This window comes from Salvelinus sp. IW2-2015, linkage group LG16 (assembly GCF_002910315.2).
Source record: "Salvelinus sp. IW2-2015 linkage group LG16, ASM291031v2, whole genome shotgun sequence".
Taxonomy (NCBI): domain Eukaryota; kingdom Metazoa; phylum Chordata; class Actinopteri; order Salmoniformes; family Salmonidae; genus Salvelinus; species Salvelinus sp. IW2-2015.
The window spans coordinates 10,048,106-10,064,266 of record NC_036856.1 but is presented as its reverse complement, the minus strand read 5'-3'; the positions used below and the strand labels follow the sequence as shown (position 1 = coordinate 10,064,266).

The following is a 16,161-nucleotide window of genomic DNA, read 5'->3' as shown; positions in this document are numbered from 1 at the left end:
ACATTACGTGAGACAAGCCAAAATTGGGATTTTCTGAGAAAACAAAGAACATACTTTAATGACAACACACTGCTATTAGAATGGTTTTGTTTAATTTAGTTAGATGTCTGTGATCCAACAGTTAAATTTACACACATAATGGCTGAAGAACATAAAAGGCACCCTATTCATGGTAGGACATATTTTTGGTCAGAAATTCAAATATAAGGGGGAAATCCATGACACAGCCCCGATTTGCATGACCAGTATGCAATTTGTCCAATAAAACATTACTCAGAGTATTTTCTAGGATGACTAAGACCTATTTGTACTGTACTCAAATGACTCACATGAACAGCAATTCATAGAGACATGCCAGATTTGACACCTACAGTGCCTTCAGAAAGTATTCATACCCCTTGACTTATTCCACATTTTGTTGTGTTACAGCCTGCATTCAAAATGGATTCAATATACATTTTTCTCTCGCCCATCGACAACCAATAACCCATAATGACAAAGTGAAAATATGTTTTTATAAATTGCTTTACATTTATTGAAAATGAAATACAGAAATGTCTCATTTACATAAGTATTCACACCCCTGAGTCAATACATGTTAGAATCCCCTTTGGCAGCGATTACAGCTCTGAGTCTTTCTGGGTAAGAGCTTTCCACACCTGGATTGTGCAACATTTGCCCATAATTCTTTTCAATGTTCTTCTGTTAAATTGGTTATTAATCATTGCTAGACAATCATTTTCAGGTCTTTCCATAGATTTTCAAGTAGATTTAAGTCAAAACTGTAACTCAGACATATTCACTGTCTTCCTGGTAACCATCAAATGTGGAAAAAGTCAAGGGGGTGTGAATACTTTCTGAAGACACTGTAGTTGCTTCTACGGTCTCCATTTTGACTGAACAAGGCCTAGGTCACATCTAGGTCAGAACAAAGATAACCTTTACACATGTTGCTCTAGAAACAATAGGACACACTGACAGGGATATGAAGACAGATTCTCCTAGCAGGTGTTGAAACAGACTAGGTTGCCTCTGGAATGACACCCTGGCCAATACCCTGTACTGCACTGCTTTTGACCATAGGCCTATGACTCCAGTCATGAGTGTTCACGATGAATGTGCTTCTTTACTCATTACAAAATCTACTGCTTTCACATAGGATTCACTGTATTTTGCCTGTAAAATAAATTGACCAATGCTTATATAACCCCCTTACAAACAGGCCCATTTTTACCACATTCTTGCCTGCATACTCCTTTTAAACCTCCCATGAGCATGCTGGGATGCCGGGGAGGAGTGGTAGTAGTGGTGTGCAGATGTGGGTGGGCGTCTATTTTAATAAATCCATTGAATATACACCATCAAAAAGAAATCCATTATTAATTCGTTTAGGCCGGTCCTAAGAAACATAAGACTAACGAAATGCATTTTCAAAACAATAAAATGGCATGGTTTGAGTTTAATTATTCTACACCCAAATTAATTAAATCAATAGTTCATTATTTTGTTCAATAAACAGACAAGACACACCTACCACGATCACAGTCAACACACATTTTGTATTAAGAATATAATGGAATATAACAGAATAAAATACAAAAMAATATTTTTCCAGACTGAAAATAATAGCAATCCTATTTTCAAAAGCTGTCTTGTGTTCATATTTCACGACCTCCGTTGGCTTTTGGAGTTGCCTATACGCGATCGGGCAAAATAATAGGCCTACACTTGATTTGGGCTGCATTGTTGCATGCTAAAAGTTTCTGATCAGTGATAGATGAGCAAACGAATAGATGAGCTATACCACCTCCACTTTTTTACCGAAATGATTACTAGGTCGTTAAGCGGAAAATAAAAAAGTTTTGGCTTTGATACCGGKAATACCTTTCAGAWWTAAGGAAAAGGCGGAAAAAAAGTTGGCGGTATGGTAAAGTTGGCAGAAAAACGTCTTAGTATGAATGGGATAATACAGTGACTAAAACAGCACTGGCAAATCTCTTTGTCCCTTCTATGGGCTTGTGTGTCAGGAGACAAGAAATAAACACCAGATGAACAGTTGTACTAGCAGAGGTGAGAGACATTCAATATTGATTCACGCAACATTATTTTCTGGCACAGAGGGCAACTGTGTCACTGCAGTTGTTGGATCCAAAATAGTAGCTATAGAACATCATACAATACATGGCCAAAAGTATGTAGACATGCTCGTCAAACATCTCATGCCAAAATCATGGGCATTAATATGGAGTTGGTCCTCCCTTTGCTACTATAACAGGCTCCACTCTTCTGGGAAGGCTTTTCACTAGATGTTGGAACATTGCTGCGGGGACTTGCTTCCATTCAGCCACAAGAGTATTAGTGAGGTCAGGTGCTAATGTTGGGGGATTAGGCCTGGCTCGCAGTCAGCGTTCCAATTTATCCCAAAGGTGTTTGATGGGGTTGAGGTCAGGGCTCTGTGCAGGCCAGTCAAGTTCTTCTACAACGACCTCGACAAACCGTTAAGATTTCCCTTCACTGGAACTAAGGGACCTAGCCCAAACCATTATTCCTCTTCCACCAAACTCTACAGTTGGCACTAAGCATTGGGGCAGGTAGTGTTCTCCTGCATCTGACAAACCCAGATTAGTCCGTCGGACTGCCAGATGGTGAAGCGTGATTCATTACTCTAGAGAACGCGTTTCCACTGCTCCAGAGTCCAATGGCGGCGACCTTTACACCACTCCAACCGATGAATGGCATTGCGCATGGTGATCTTAGGCTTGTGTGCGACTGCTCGGCCATACTTTTGGCCATATAGCYTATCATATTGTATCAACTTCTATAGCACTATGGTAACAAGTATCTTGTCTGTTTATTGCAACCATAAAACTAGACTAGGGGTTACAGACCAAAACTGTGGTGTTGCTATTACATTCTAAACATACATGTTGAATCATCAACAGTCAAATGCATTGACCATAATTATTTATCTTACGCCAATTTGCAGCCCCCAATGTTTCACAATACAGTTTCATTAGCCAGTGGTTAAGCCCAATTCAAAACTAACCGCTTCACGAATTTGGCACAAAATGTGCTTCCCTATATTTGGAAATATTCCATTACAGAGACACACCATAGCAGAACAGCAAACTGCTTTCAAGGTCTTTGCTGTTCCTGATTAAAATACATTGAATTGTCGGAGGTGTTAGTGGTTTCTCTGCTTCAAATGCCTTTTTTGGTGGCCAACATCTTTGATTTCCCACAGACATGGCAAGATAGAGTGAGGACTGTATGTGTTAGATCATCCATTCATCATTCTGATTGTCAATAGGGAACACTGAAGCACTGCATCGCATTAATCACCATTATATAAACAACTTTGGGACTATATCAATGATTCATGTGATTGCATAATAATGCCATTATCATTCATCTTTGTTGATGTAAAACTGATGTAGGTGTGGTCAGCCTTCTGGTACAAACAAGTTATTTTGCYTCACAGGTTATGGCTAGGGCAAACTGAGTAACTTCAGTATACTGCTCTACACTACACACAATGTCAACCACAACCTTGAGTCAATCACTGTATCATTGCAACCTATTTAAATGTATTTTGGCTTCAAACTACAGCAATGGACACCCATAAGTGATCTGACCATAGGGTTATTGTTGGAGGCTAGATGAAACTGGATGAGGGGGGAACTGCCACGAAGCCAACCGGGTGGACAGCCGGTTTAAAAGAAGGATAAGGGACGAATGATGAGAGCTATTGGGTTAATCCTCTGGTTACCTACTGGCACAGAGGCTGCGGGAGGGGTGAGGGTGGAAGATTGTGAGGTCTGAACAAACAGGACAAAGAGATAAGGAAAGCGCTAAGGGTCTAATTCCAAAGTGATAAAGGGTCTCTYCCGCCTCACATAAAGGGTGCTCTAATATTCAACTATAGTAAAGAACGCATGAGACAGTACAGAGCACTAAAATTGTGCATTGGTAACGTTTGTAATTTGCAGTGTATATTTAACCGGCAAGCTGGTATTGGACAGAAAAGCGCTAGTTGAGTTTGGAAGTGTGTAGGGATCTATCCAACATACTCTGAGACTACGGACCACATCTTGACATCTCCTTTTTGCTTAGAATACAGGTGGAGGCCTTTTGCAGACCAGATAATCACCATAATACATAAGGTCCGTTTCTAAAACCTGGTCAATAGTGCTGGTCTTGATTACTGGTACGTGGTATTCTGTCACATTCCTCCAAGTATTACCTCTGGAGAGAATAACACTGCTTCTATTGAGCCCATTACACTAACAACACGATCATTCAGGAAGTGTCACCTGCACTTTCCACCAACCTCTTCCACAATACATTCAGAATGGGACTCAAATCTGATTAGCAAAGCCAGCCATTAAATTACGTTGGTCGAATTTRAGAATAATCGTAATCCAATGATCTCCTTATTATAAAAGTTTAGAGGAATTTTGGGGAGTTTTCAATCAAACACACATATTCAGCCATTTTGAAAATGCTGACACAGGTAGTAACCTACTGACTATTCACTTCAATATAGTCCTGATGGAATGAAACTGCAAACCAGTTTTTATTCGTTTTTCAGAGCAAAAGCATGGTCAATCAATGGGACTGAAAATACATGAAGGGTGGATGGATTGACTATGGCCTGTGCTCATCTCTGAATGATAGGCTAACACTAGGCTAGCAACAAGGCTAGCAACAACCCTGCTATCAAGAGCAGCATTGTACTCTCCATTGAGCCATGGGAGGGAAATAGTGTGACGTGGAAGTCAACCTACGATTGGCGCAGTCAGGATTTCAGTTGAAACTAGGGCTGTGGCAATCACAAAATTGTCAGCCGCTGATTGTCAAACAAATAACGGTCAGTCTCACGGTAATTTACATGAACACATTTAGCATCTCCTGGATTCCACACAGATGCAGACCTTTGGGAACATCTACATTTTAAAAAGTCGAATAAATCCATGCAATATAGCCTACACCTTCACAAAAAATACATTATTTATTTTAGACAGGTCTAAAGAAGCATGACATGAAGAAAATTTGGTCTATTTCAGAAGAAAAGCATACAGAAGAAAAMAAAAGCATACTCTCTGTGGGCTACACTAGTTCATTTAGCAGACAAGATTTGCTTAGAATTCCGTGGCATTATTTTATATTATTATATACTATGAAGAATACAATTGAATAGAAAATATATTTTCTCCAAACGAGTGCGCACATGCAACTAATTTGTGTTGAGTGGTTAACAAAGAAATAGGTATTCCTATATGCTTAATTTAGAGTTATGTAACTTTAGTTCTACAAACYTATGGCTATAGGTTTAGATTTTTAATACACTGTAATGCTGTATGATGCAACTGTAATGATGATTTCAYAAAAGGTACTTGTAAGGCATGGGCTCTGCTTTGTTTTTTGTGRAGGCTGTACACACTTTATCAGTCTCTCATTCACAATTTGACAAGCACTTGATAATGCCTCGAATTTCACGGCGGCATCCGCTTTGTGTGGCTGTAATGCACCCTAAAAAAATCCATGCCTTCTGATATCCAATGGCCGTTGTGCTGGAGTGCTGCGTTGTGCCCTTCTCCCTGAGTGCTGCCCGCTCTCACATGGCTCTCAATCACGTGATTGGGTATTTCTCACAGGCTACAAGTGAAGACAGACACATCGGGGATGCAACTGCACCTGTCCTTATCTAATTGAGGTGCATATTGAAGATATTGGAAGAATTGTCCACATTTACTTTTCATCAGCCAACAAAAAGAGTAGGCCTAACAAACAACAAAAGCACTAGCCTATGTCAATCTARTATCCCCATAGTACAAAAGTTGACCTATTCTGTGCTAGAAATAAATATTCCAAACATAGTCTAGGACAGTTGTGGGATGTGATAGATCCCACTAGCATACAACCACTAGCATCAAAAATACATTTTTACGCAAAGTGGCTGACGCAACAGACCAGAACGTTTAGTTTTAAATGACAAATCAAAAAAAAWTATTAGTCACATCCGCCGAATACAACAACAGGTGTAGACCTTAGTGAAATGCTTACTTACGAGCCCCTAAACAACAATGCAGTTAAAAAAATACAGATAAGAATAAGAAATAAAAGTAAACAAGTAATTAAAGTGCAGCAGTAAAATAACAATAGCGAGACTATATACAGGGGGGTACCGGTACAGAGTCAATGTACGGGGCACCGGTTAGTTGAGGTAATAAACTCAGCAAAAAAAGAAACGTCCTCTCACTGTCACCTGCGTTTATTTTCAGTAAACTTAACATGTAAATATTTGTATGAACATAACAAGACTCAAAAACTGAGACATAAACTGAACAAGTTCCACAGACATGTGAATAACAGAAATTGAATAATGTGTCCGTGAACAAAGGGGGGGGGGGGGGGGRKAAAATKAAAAGTAAKAGTCAGTATCTGGTGTGGCCACCAGCTGCATTAAGTACTGCAGTGTATCTCCTCCTCATGGACAGCACCAGATTTGCCTGATCTTGCTGTGAGATGTTACCCCACTCTTCCACCAAGGCACCTGCAAGTTCCTGGACATTTCTGGGGGGAATGGCCCTAGCCCTCACGCTCCGATCCAACAGTTCCCAGACGTGCTCAATGGGATTGAGATCCGGGCTCTTCTCTGGCCATGGCAGAACACTGACATTCCTGTCTTGCAGGAAATCACGCACAGAACGAGCAGTATGGCTGGTGGAATTGTCATGCTGGAGGGTCATGTCAGGATGAGCCTGCAGGAAGGGTACCACATGAGGAAGGAGTATGTCTTCACTCATTCCTGTAAAGCTCATTCCTTCGACGATAAACGCGAATCCGACCATCACACCTGGTGAGACAAAACCGCGACTCGTCAGTGAAGAACACTTTTTGCCAGTCCTGTCTGGTCCAGTGATGGTGGGTTTGTGCCCATAGGCAACGTTGTTGCCAGTGTTGTCTGGTGAGGACCTGCCTTACAACAGGCCTACAAGCCCTCAGTCCAGCCTCTCTCAGCCTATTGCGGACAGTCTGAGCACTGATGGAGGGATTGTGCGTTCCTGGTGTAACTCGGGCAGTTGTTGTTGCCATCCTGTACCTGTTCCGCAGGTGTGATGTTCGGCTGTACCGATCCTGTGCAGGTGTTGTTACACGTGGTCTGTCACTGCGAGGATGATCAGCTGTCCGTCCGGTCTCCCTGTTGCGCCGTCTTAGGTGTCTTACACTACGGACATTGCAATTTATTGCCCTGGCCACATCTGCAGTCCTCATACCTCCTTGCCTAAGGCACGTTCACGCAGATGACCAGGGACCCTGGGCATCTTTCTTTTGGTGTTTTTCAGAGTCAGTAGAAAGGCCTCTTTAGTGTCCTAAGTTTTCATAACCTTGACCTTAATTGCTTACCGTCTGTAAGCTGTTAGTGTCTTAACGACAGTTCCACAGGTGCATGCTCATTAATTCTTTATGGTTCATTGAACAAGCATGGGAAACCATGTTTAAACCCTTTACAATGAAGATGTGTGAAGTTATTTGGATTTTTACGAATTATCTTTGAAAGACAGGGTCCTGAAAAAGGGACGTTCCTTTTTTTGCTGAGTTCATGAAGGTAGAGATATTAAAGTGACTATGCAAAGATGATAACAAGAGAGTAGCAGCGGTCAGCGGTGTAAGAGAGGTGGGGCAATGCAAATAGTCTGGGTAGCCATTTGACTAGGTGTTCAGGAGTCTTATGGCTTGACTTTGCGCTCTGGTACCGCTTGCTGTGCGGTAGCAGAGAGAACAGTCTTTGACTAGGGGGGCTGGAGTCTTTGACAATTTTTAGGGCCTTCCTCTGACACCGCCTGGTATAGAGGTCCTGGATGGCAGGAAGCTTGGCCCCAGTGATGTACTGGGCCGTTCGCACTACCCTCTGTAGTGCCTTGCGGTCGGAGACCAAGCAGTTGCCATACCAGGCAGTGATGCAACCAGTCAGGATGCTRTCYATGGTGCAGCTGTAAAACCTTTTGAGGATCTGAGGACCCATGCCAAATCTTTTCAGCCTACTGAGGGCGAATAGGTTTTGTCGTGCCTTCTTCTTGGTGTGCATGGACCATGTTAGTTTGTTGGTGATGTGGACACCAAGAAACTTGAAGCTCTCAACCTGCTCCACCGCAGCCCTGTCGATGAGAATGGAGGCGTGCTCGGTCCTCTTTTTCCTGTAGTCCACAATCATCTCCTTTGTTTTGATCATGTTGAGGGAGAGGTTGTTGATAAACTATTACGTTATTTCTTCATTATAAGTGCAGCAATGCGCACATGGCAGTAGGCTATAAGCATGAATGTTCCATTAGCGGGAAAACACCATTATCAAAATGGTGAWTTTTTTATGGTGAAAATGATCTTCCCCAAACTTGAAACTCACTCGCTGCTTATGTATGCCAGTTAGGCTCTACACCCCTTGTAAAGCGGCATAATGTGCTTAATTTTATGAAGTTATTTGGCCACTTTAGTTGTGATACAAACCTCATCAAAAAATAAGCCTAAGGGCTAGGCTACATGAGGTGTGCAACCACGATTCGAAAAAGTTTCAACAAAAATAAGGCAGTTTCTTATGCTGGGCATTATTCACAAGTGATATATAATTCACAGGTGATAGGCTAATAGTCAGTCATCAGACTATTCTTGATTTAATCTTGTCTTTACATATACTAAATAATATGRGTGTGATTCATTTTCAAGCCAGCCGGTGTGGCGGTAATACGGTCATCGCAACAGCCCTAACTGAGACTATACGTTCCAGATTGACCATGCAGAAGAGTAAACCAGCCACGTACTTCCAATAAGAAAGCTAAAATCAGAGAATAAGGTTGCTGTAATTGGAAAGTCATCAACAACTTTAAAGCAGATGTAACTAATTCAGTTTGATAGGTTCTCTCTACTGCAGCACCAGCAATGGCCATTGCAGTTTTGCTAGTGCTCAGTTGTCTAGATTCTGACAACAGCACTCTGGCTTCTGAATCAATGGTGATCTTAGTATATCAGATCTCCTGCGTAACAAACAACTAAACCTTGCACAGCTGTTGCAACTGTAAGACTACTCTTGTATAGGATGAATGAAACACACATAGATGTTATTTGACCCCTGAAATGAAATTCTGCCTGTCGATACAGTTAGTTCTCTCTTGTGGATATTGGCCTTTCACTGCCCATTATCCATTATTCCCTGTTTGCACATAACATTGATAATGTCTGATTCTATTAATTCCTTTAAAAAGCACCATTATTTATATAATTTCTCGGAGATTTCAGAAACAGCCCTAGAAATGCATTTCCTAGATAAGACGCAGTGAGACTCACTTCCATGTTCACTCTTTACGTGACACAGGAAAATAATTCTCCCTAAGGACTGAGCTGAAGAGGCGGAACTTAATATGCGTATGAAGTGTATTTACATTGAAACACCAATGCCCCAAACTGGATTAACTTGTTGATTCATAAAATTGCAGAGAGGCCTGTCTTGAACTCAGTCATTGTTACTAGCCAGCTACCACACAGTACTCTACCCTGCACCTTAGAGACTGCTGCCCTATGTACTGTACATAGTCATTTAACACTGATACCTTTAATCATGTTTACATACTGTTTTACCCACTTCATTTGCATATACTGTCTTCTAGTCATCCTATATAACTGCTGTACATACCTTTCCTATTCAGTATATATTCACACACACCGGACTCTGACATTGCTTGTTCTGATATTTCTTTGTATTTTTGGGATTTGTGTGCATTGTTAGGTATACTGCACTGTTGGAGCTAGAAACATAAGCATTTCGCTGCACCTATCATAACCTGCGATGCCAATAAAATTTGATTCAATTTAATCTTGTACAATCCAGCCATTGTCTGGGTAAGTGAGGAGCGATAGGCAGGAAACAGCTCTTTGGCATGGATTCCTAATCTAGTCTGGTGAAATAATTTACACGTACATGTGGGCTACATGACACATGCTGTGTGCCTGTGTATGCAAAACATGCAACCGACTCGGGAGCCCAGTCGGGAAAATATAGTTATCCAGTACCTCCGTCTTGATTTTATTCTGGAGGCAAGTTGCCAACTTGCTCATTCAGCACACATTCATGCCAAGGGGTGTAAATATGAAGCGCATATAAACTCCTAGATGGACACGTGCGAAGCTCTGTGTTGGTCTCAAGGCAGACACATGTAAGGATAGTCCTGGATGACTCTGGCTTTCAATAATTGCACTGGCAGTTGTCCACACAAAATGTATATCAATGTTATTGGTGGACAAATAACATGGCTCTTCCCACAGAAAGATTCTTACCCAAGCTTCATTCCACCTACATTACGTCACTATCAGTCTTCCGGGATTCCCCCATGGCTTCAACCCAAAGAGTGAAGTAGTGTTTTTCTTTTCCTTTTTTTGTCAGGAGAAACACAGAAACTGCTTGTGTGCCAGAAGGAGACTTTGATATGTGGGTTTTGGCAAAGGAACAGCTGAAAACGAGCCAACTCACTACACTTCCCCTTTAAATGGCAGGGAACCTACAGTAGTGGAGTAAAGAGGCAGGCAGTTGGGGACCAGTCACACACACACACACACACACATTTTGGGTTTGTGTGGTCACTGAGCAGCAGTAATAGAAAACGACATACGATATTACAATTATACAAGACAACAGATGTCAATTTACATTTTATAGTAACAAATATATCTGAGCAACAACAAGACGATGACAGTACAAAAGCATGATCACTACAAATAAAGCACTCAGTTCAAGCATACAGTATTTGACGTTGTTGAAGATTTATCCTCCTTTAAAAACAAAATCTCAATTCATTGGCCTTGTGGTTACTGTTCACTGATACTATGGACTTATTCAAATTGCTTACTTGTCTGTTATGAATATGTCTCGCAAATATCACAAGATGTATGTAATACGGCAAAACTAAATGTGTATTTAGAGGACGGTCATCCTTTGTGATATGAAGTCACTTGAAACCAATTACACTGTAGATGTAAGATTGGATAGTAACAATATTTCACCAGTCATTTCTGTCGTAACTATAGCTAAAACTGATATAAACTGAGCTACATTGAGATATAAACGTGTCTATAAAAACGTACATTTCAACAGCAAACATAGGCCACACTTTTCTTCTTCATATTTTGCCAGTGTGTTCATAAACAACTACGCTGTTAGGCGAGTCTGTATTTTCAATGCACCTGGGAAAAGGAGACATTCACACAAGGCTATAGCAGAGAACTATTGGACGGATGTTAAGCTCATAGCTTAGAAACACGATAGCTCATTTCAAATGGATTTTTAGCTATTGTAATGTATCGACAAGGATGAAGATGCTGTCACTGTTCTACAAATTGCCCTTGTTTGACTACTTTAAAAAAAGAAATAAAATGACTGCTGATTGAATTCCAGATGCAACAACAGGATTAGTGTCGTGTTACAGGAAATAGTGAATCATTCAGTTACAACACTGAATTTATATTGAGCGTTCAAGACACAATGTGCAGAATCTCATTGTTTATATAATTCCTGACATATTCTGTAAAACATAACTAAGTATCATTCCATTAAACAAGAGTATGAAGATCTCCAATAGTTTTTTTTTTCACACAAAAAAAACAAGAAATAAAAAAGGGAGGGACCAGGAATATTTTCCACAAAAGGTTAAAAAAAATTAAAAAGTCAGCTGACTCCCCGGCTTCCTAGAAAAATGACATTATCTCGAGACTACACCATATACAAATCATATGATAGATGGTACATGTCCAACCAAAAGTACTTGTTTGTTTTCCGGCTCACTATTTCAGTTACAGTTTCCACTTTGATGGAACTACAAAAGCGCTTTCTTAGTGAGCCCAGTTTGGGCTCTGAACACATTCTAAACAATTTCRTGGACACAACATGTGGCCAGCTGTAACATAAATTCTGCCTTGACAAGGCATGTTATTCATTAGACTGCCTTCATTATGCAAAGACATTGGGCCTTTAAGATCTGAGCTTGATCGCCTACCATACGTTTCTAATCCAAAGAGGTCCAATCACTGAGCAAATCCCCCTTTTCTTAACGAGGACTCATTGCAGGCTAATATGGAGAATGGCCCGCCATTGGAAAAGGAATATGTATGGGATGCTGAGTTACAGTAGGCTATAAATATGGAAAGGCACCAAGTGAGCAAATATGGTTTCATAATTTGGCATGCTGTCCACACAGATACTACCTTGGCTGGGTATGATAGTGAGATAAAATACTGTTTTGATGTATTTATTTTATTCATGTTAGCCTGACAAATAACAAACAAACAACAACATTGCATGTGTGTGTGTTTTCTGGACTCTTTTTTCCAAGAGTATATTGTAAGTCAGCCTCTGTATACACACAATGATTGAAAGTCTTAGCAAGTTCTTCCAGAGTTTAACCCTGGTTAGTCATCTCCAATGAAATCACAAATGTCATGCTTACAGCTCACCCAAGGGACATTTTTGTCACACACTTAAAAGAGACTTGTGATGAGGCTTTCTCAAAACCTTTACAGGCCAGAATCAATGGATTACCAAATTGAAACCATAGACACAGGGACCCTATGTCATGATGTAGTAACAGTCAAAGAGATGACATTTGATTGTTGCAGATTTCATTTCCTTCCATACTGCTAGACCCAAACACCCTTTTTTGGGCACTTACGTAAGACACTTCCTATCCCCTTGCTTTGCTCTACTTATTCAAATTTGCCATCTCAACATACAAGTTGGGCTGTCTAAACAAATATAGACATATAGATGAATATACCACACATATATACATTATGCACTATAGTTGATACACATGTAGGCATTCATTAGCAATTTACAAAGCAAGGATGGCTTGTGCAAATAAATATTGGGGTAACACTGCTTGTSTATTAAAAGTCTTAGAAAAAGGAGTTCCAAAGGGGTTTTTCAGCTGTCCCCACCTGGTTCCAGGTAGAACCCTTTTTGTTCCAGGTAGAACACTTTGGGTTTCATGTAGAAAGGGTTCTACATGGAACAGAAATGGGTTCTTTGTACCTGGAACCAAAAGGGTTCTATCTGGAACCACAAATTGTTATTCAAAGAGTTCTCCCATGGGGACAGCGGAAGAAACCTTGTAGGTTCTAAATAGCACCTTTTTTCCCAAGAGTGTAGTGTTTCCCCCTCACCATTCATCTAAATGCTGCAACTTTTATGCATCTACAAAAAGTCAATTCAATTCAAAAACAGACCAGCAGTGCTGAAAAGGCCCAATTGATTCCATGCAATATCATGTAATTTACCTGATAAATATAATAGGCCCATTGGTTTTTATATTCATAACTTTCATGAAAGTTTTTTGTTAACTATTTAACTTGGCTTCAGGCCAGTTGTAAATACAGCTACCATATCTGTTTGCAACTTCCCCATTCCCCAGACTAACGTGACCATCACATTAGTGAGTGGCGCAGGGGTCTAAGGCACTGCATTGCAGTGCTAGAAGCGTCACTACATACCCGGGGTCAATCCCAGGCTGTTTCACAACCGTCTGTGATCGAGAGTCCCATAGGGCAGCACACAATTGGTCCAGCGTTGTCTGGGTTAGGGGAAGGTTTGGCCGGTATAGGCCGTCATTGTAAATAAGAATTTGTTCTTAACTGACTCGCCTAGTTAAATAATGGTTAAATAAAATAAAAAACACAGCACACTTTTTTATATTAGAAAGTCTATTAAATAATTATTTGCAAATGCAAAATTAACCCAAACTCTGGATAACTGCAGTTGAAAAGGCTTCACAGAAACATATTGGTCACAGCTGGGTTCCATAATAATAACTGAAGCTTTTATATCATAACGATCATGGAATTACTTGGCACGTCGCCACATATCGAAAAGGGCATGTACTGCACACATGGCAGTATACGTATACGAATACATTAGACTGTATCCGATTAGTCAAGTTAAATCAGACATGATATATATTTTTTAAACATTAGGCAGAATAAGCCTGGCGCTTATTTGTATAAATCCAAATCAAATCGAATATGTGAGCCACAATAAGAGAGAGAAAAAAAAAGGGGAAAAAAACTTACCAAATCAGCTTCCGTTTTGTTTTTGCACTCGGAACAAACATTCCTGATTTCCCCTGAATCTACGGCGTTCTGGTGGTTATTGATTGTACATTTCATATATAGTAGTAAACTGATATCAATTGTTTGTGATACTTCTATTCGGTTGTATACATCTTATTCGATTTCAACGTATGGCTTTGATTCAGAGGTTACATTGTATATTTGCCTAATCCAAGGCGTGCTCACGGTCGTAGAGTCAAATCATTGGTTGACAAACAGCAATCGGATGCAAATTCCTAACCTCTGAATCAGAGGGGGCCAACCTACCCCAATACAAAGGGAATGTCGGCAAGTGTAATATATATGTGCTGTCAATGTGGGGGGAAATAATTGCATTATAAACCGACTTTATACGTTTCATGTTGTTGAAATAGCTAAGAGATGTTGAAACGTTCTATAATTCGAGGAATGCGTTAACAATTTTCTGCCTAAGCACACCTCGGCGTCGTCATGGTTGGAAACTTGGCAGATTGTCCCTTGAAATTATAATGAAGACTACCTAACCCATGTAGAGCTTTTGGCGACGTTCCCTTAGGTGGTGATCATTTTAACCCTATAGCGGGTAGGTGGGTGGTGTCTACTGTATGCTTAATATATAGCACAAGAAGTAAGCAGACCGAATGAAGAGTTAAGTCCACGCCTCCTAATTATCGCTTATACATTTAACTTATTCCTTACCAAACTTACCATGTGAATTTTCTTGGGAAATAAACGTCAATTTATTTCATTATTATAATATCATTAATAATGCTTATTATATTAACTATCATTAATGCATAACAATTAATAAGAGAAATCTAGCGTTTCTTCAGAGTTAGACTACTTGTCCTATAAAGGGGATATGCATTTCAATCACCCAGCAAAGGTTAGCTACAATACAGCTACAGTATTTGTAATTATAAATACCAATTACTAAACCGAAAATAACTGCATGAGCTCTAATAGATACATTTAAATGATTGTATCATTAATTAATGTATCAGATTACTACTACTCTCCTTAAATTATTTAAAGAGTCAATACAGTACAAGAATGGTCAAACTACTGACCATAGCAAGAATTAGTTGAGGTCACCTATTCTTGCCCAGACTGCAATCCTGATAAGATTTGGCTACTCATTTAAACAAATGCGATACTTGAGCAGAATTGCATTTCTGATTTAAGCAGCATAATGTGTTGATATCATTTATACTTTTAAATCAGGTTTGGTTCCATATATGTTTTTTCTTGCCATTGAAGGTGATATAATGAAGAATGTAGACCTTTGGCACAAATTGTATACATTTATAAAAATATTTGGTTTGCAGGCCTAGTGTAGGCCTGCTATATTTTATAGTCAAATATAGTCAAATGTCAGTTTTAACAATGCTGAAGTGAGACAGGACTTAAAGAGGCAATCTGCAGTTGCTACATCCATTTGTTTTACTTATATATTAATTATGTACCCATTCATTCTTGAAGAAAATAGTTCAACTTTCGTACCCCATCAGAACCCAAAATAAAGCTTGTTTTACTCCATGTTTGTAAACAAAGTAAATGTAAACAAACCCCATATAGCCTCAAATTTGATTGAAGCATAATTTCATTCTCATCAGTATCAACAATTTACCTATAAGACATTTTGTGTCAGTTAACAAATAAAATAAAATCGTTTATTGAAGTTTACTGAGGAAAACTTAAGTTTCTTCTAACACATGAAAGATTGTTTAAAAAAAAAATTCTAAGACATTAAAGTGACCTATGCAGAAATCTCAGTTTTCTGGTTACAAAAATTCTAATAGTTTGCCTAGTTTCAGTTTATGTGACAAAACAAGCAAGTACAGTGTAGAGAAACATTGTACTATCTAAACTGCTGTGAAATATATTTTCCATAACCAAAAATATTGTATTTTCAGCTGTTTGAAGCTGGTGTACAAAACCAGAAGTAAAAGATGCAAAAACAAAACTTTAAAACAGCAAGCACACACAGAAATAGCACACATAAAACAGATAAATCCCCTCTTTGACTTGCTT

At 39.6% G+C, this 16,161-nt stretch overlaps 1 protein-coding gene across 1 annotated transcript in view; it reads right to left on the bottom strand.

Moving 5' to 3' along the window:
* LOC111975563 (AT-rich interactive domain-containing protein 3A) overlaps positions 1-14,674 on the bottom strand; it is a 41,056-nt gene extending 26,382 nt beyond the window's left edge. The window contains exon 1 of the mRNA XM_024003918.2: positions 14,110-14,674. The gene's annotated coding sequence lies outside the window, so the exon portion shown is untranslated. The remainder of the gene's footprint in view (positions 1-14,109) is intronic.
* Between the last annotated feature and the right edge of the window lie 1,487 nt (positions 14,675-16,161).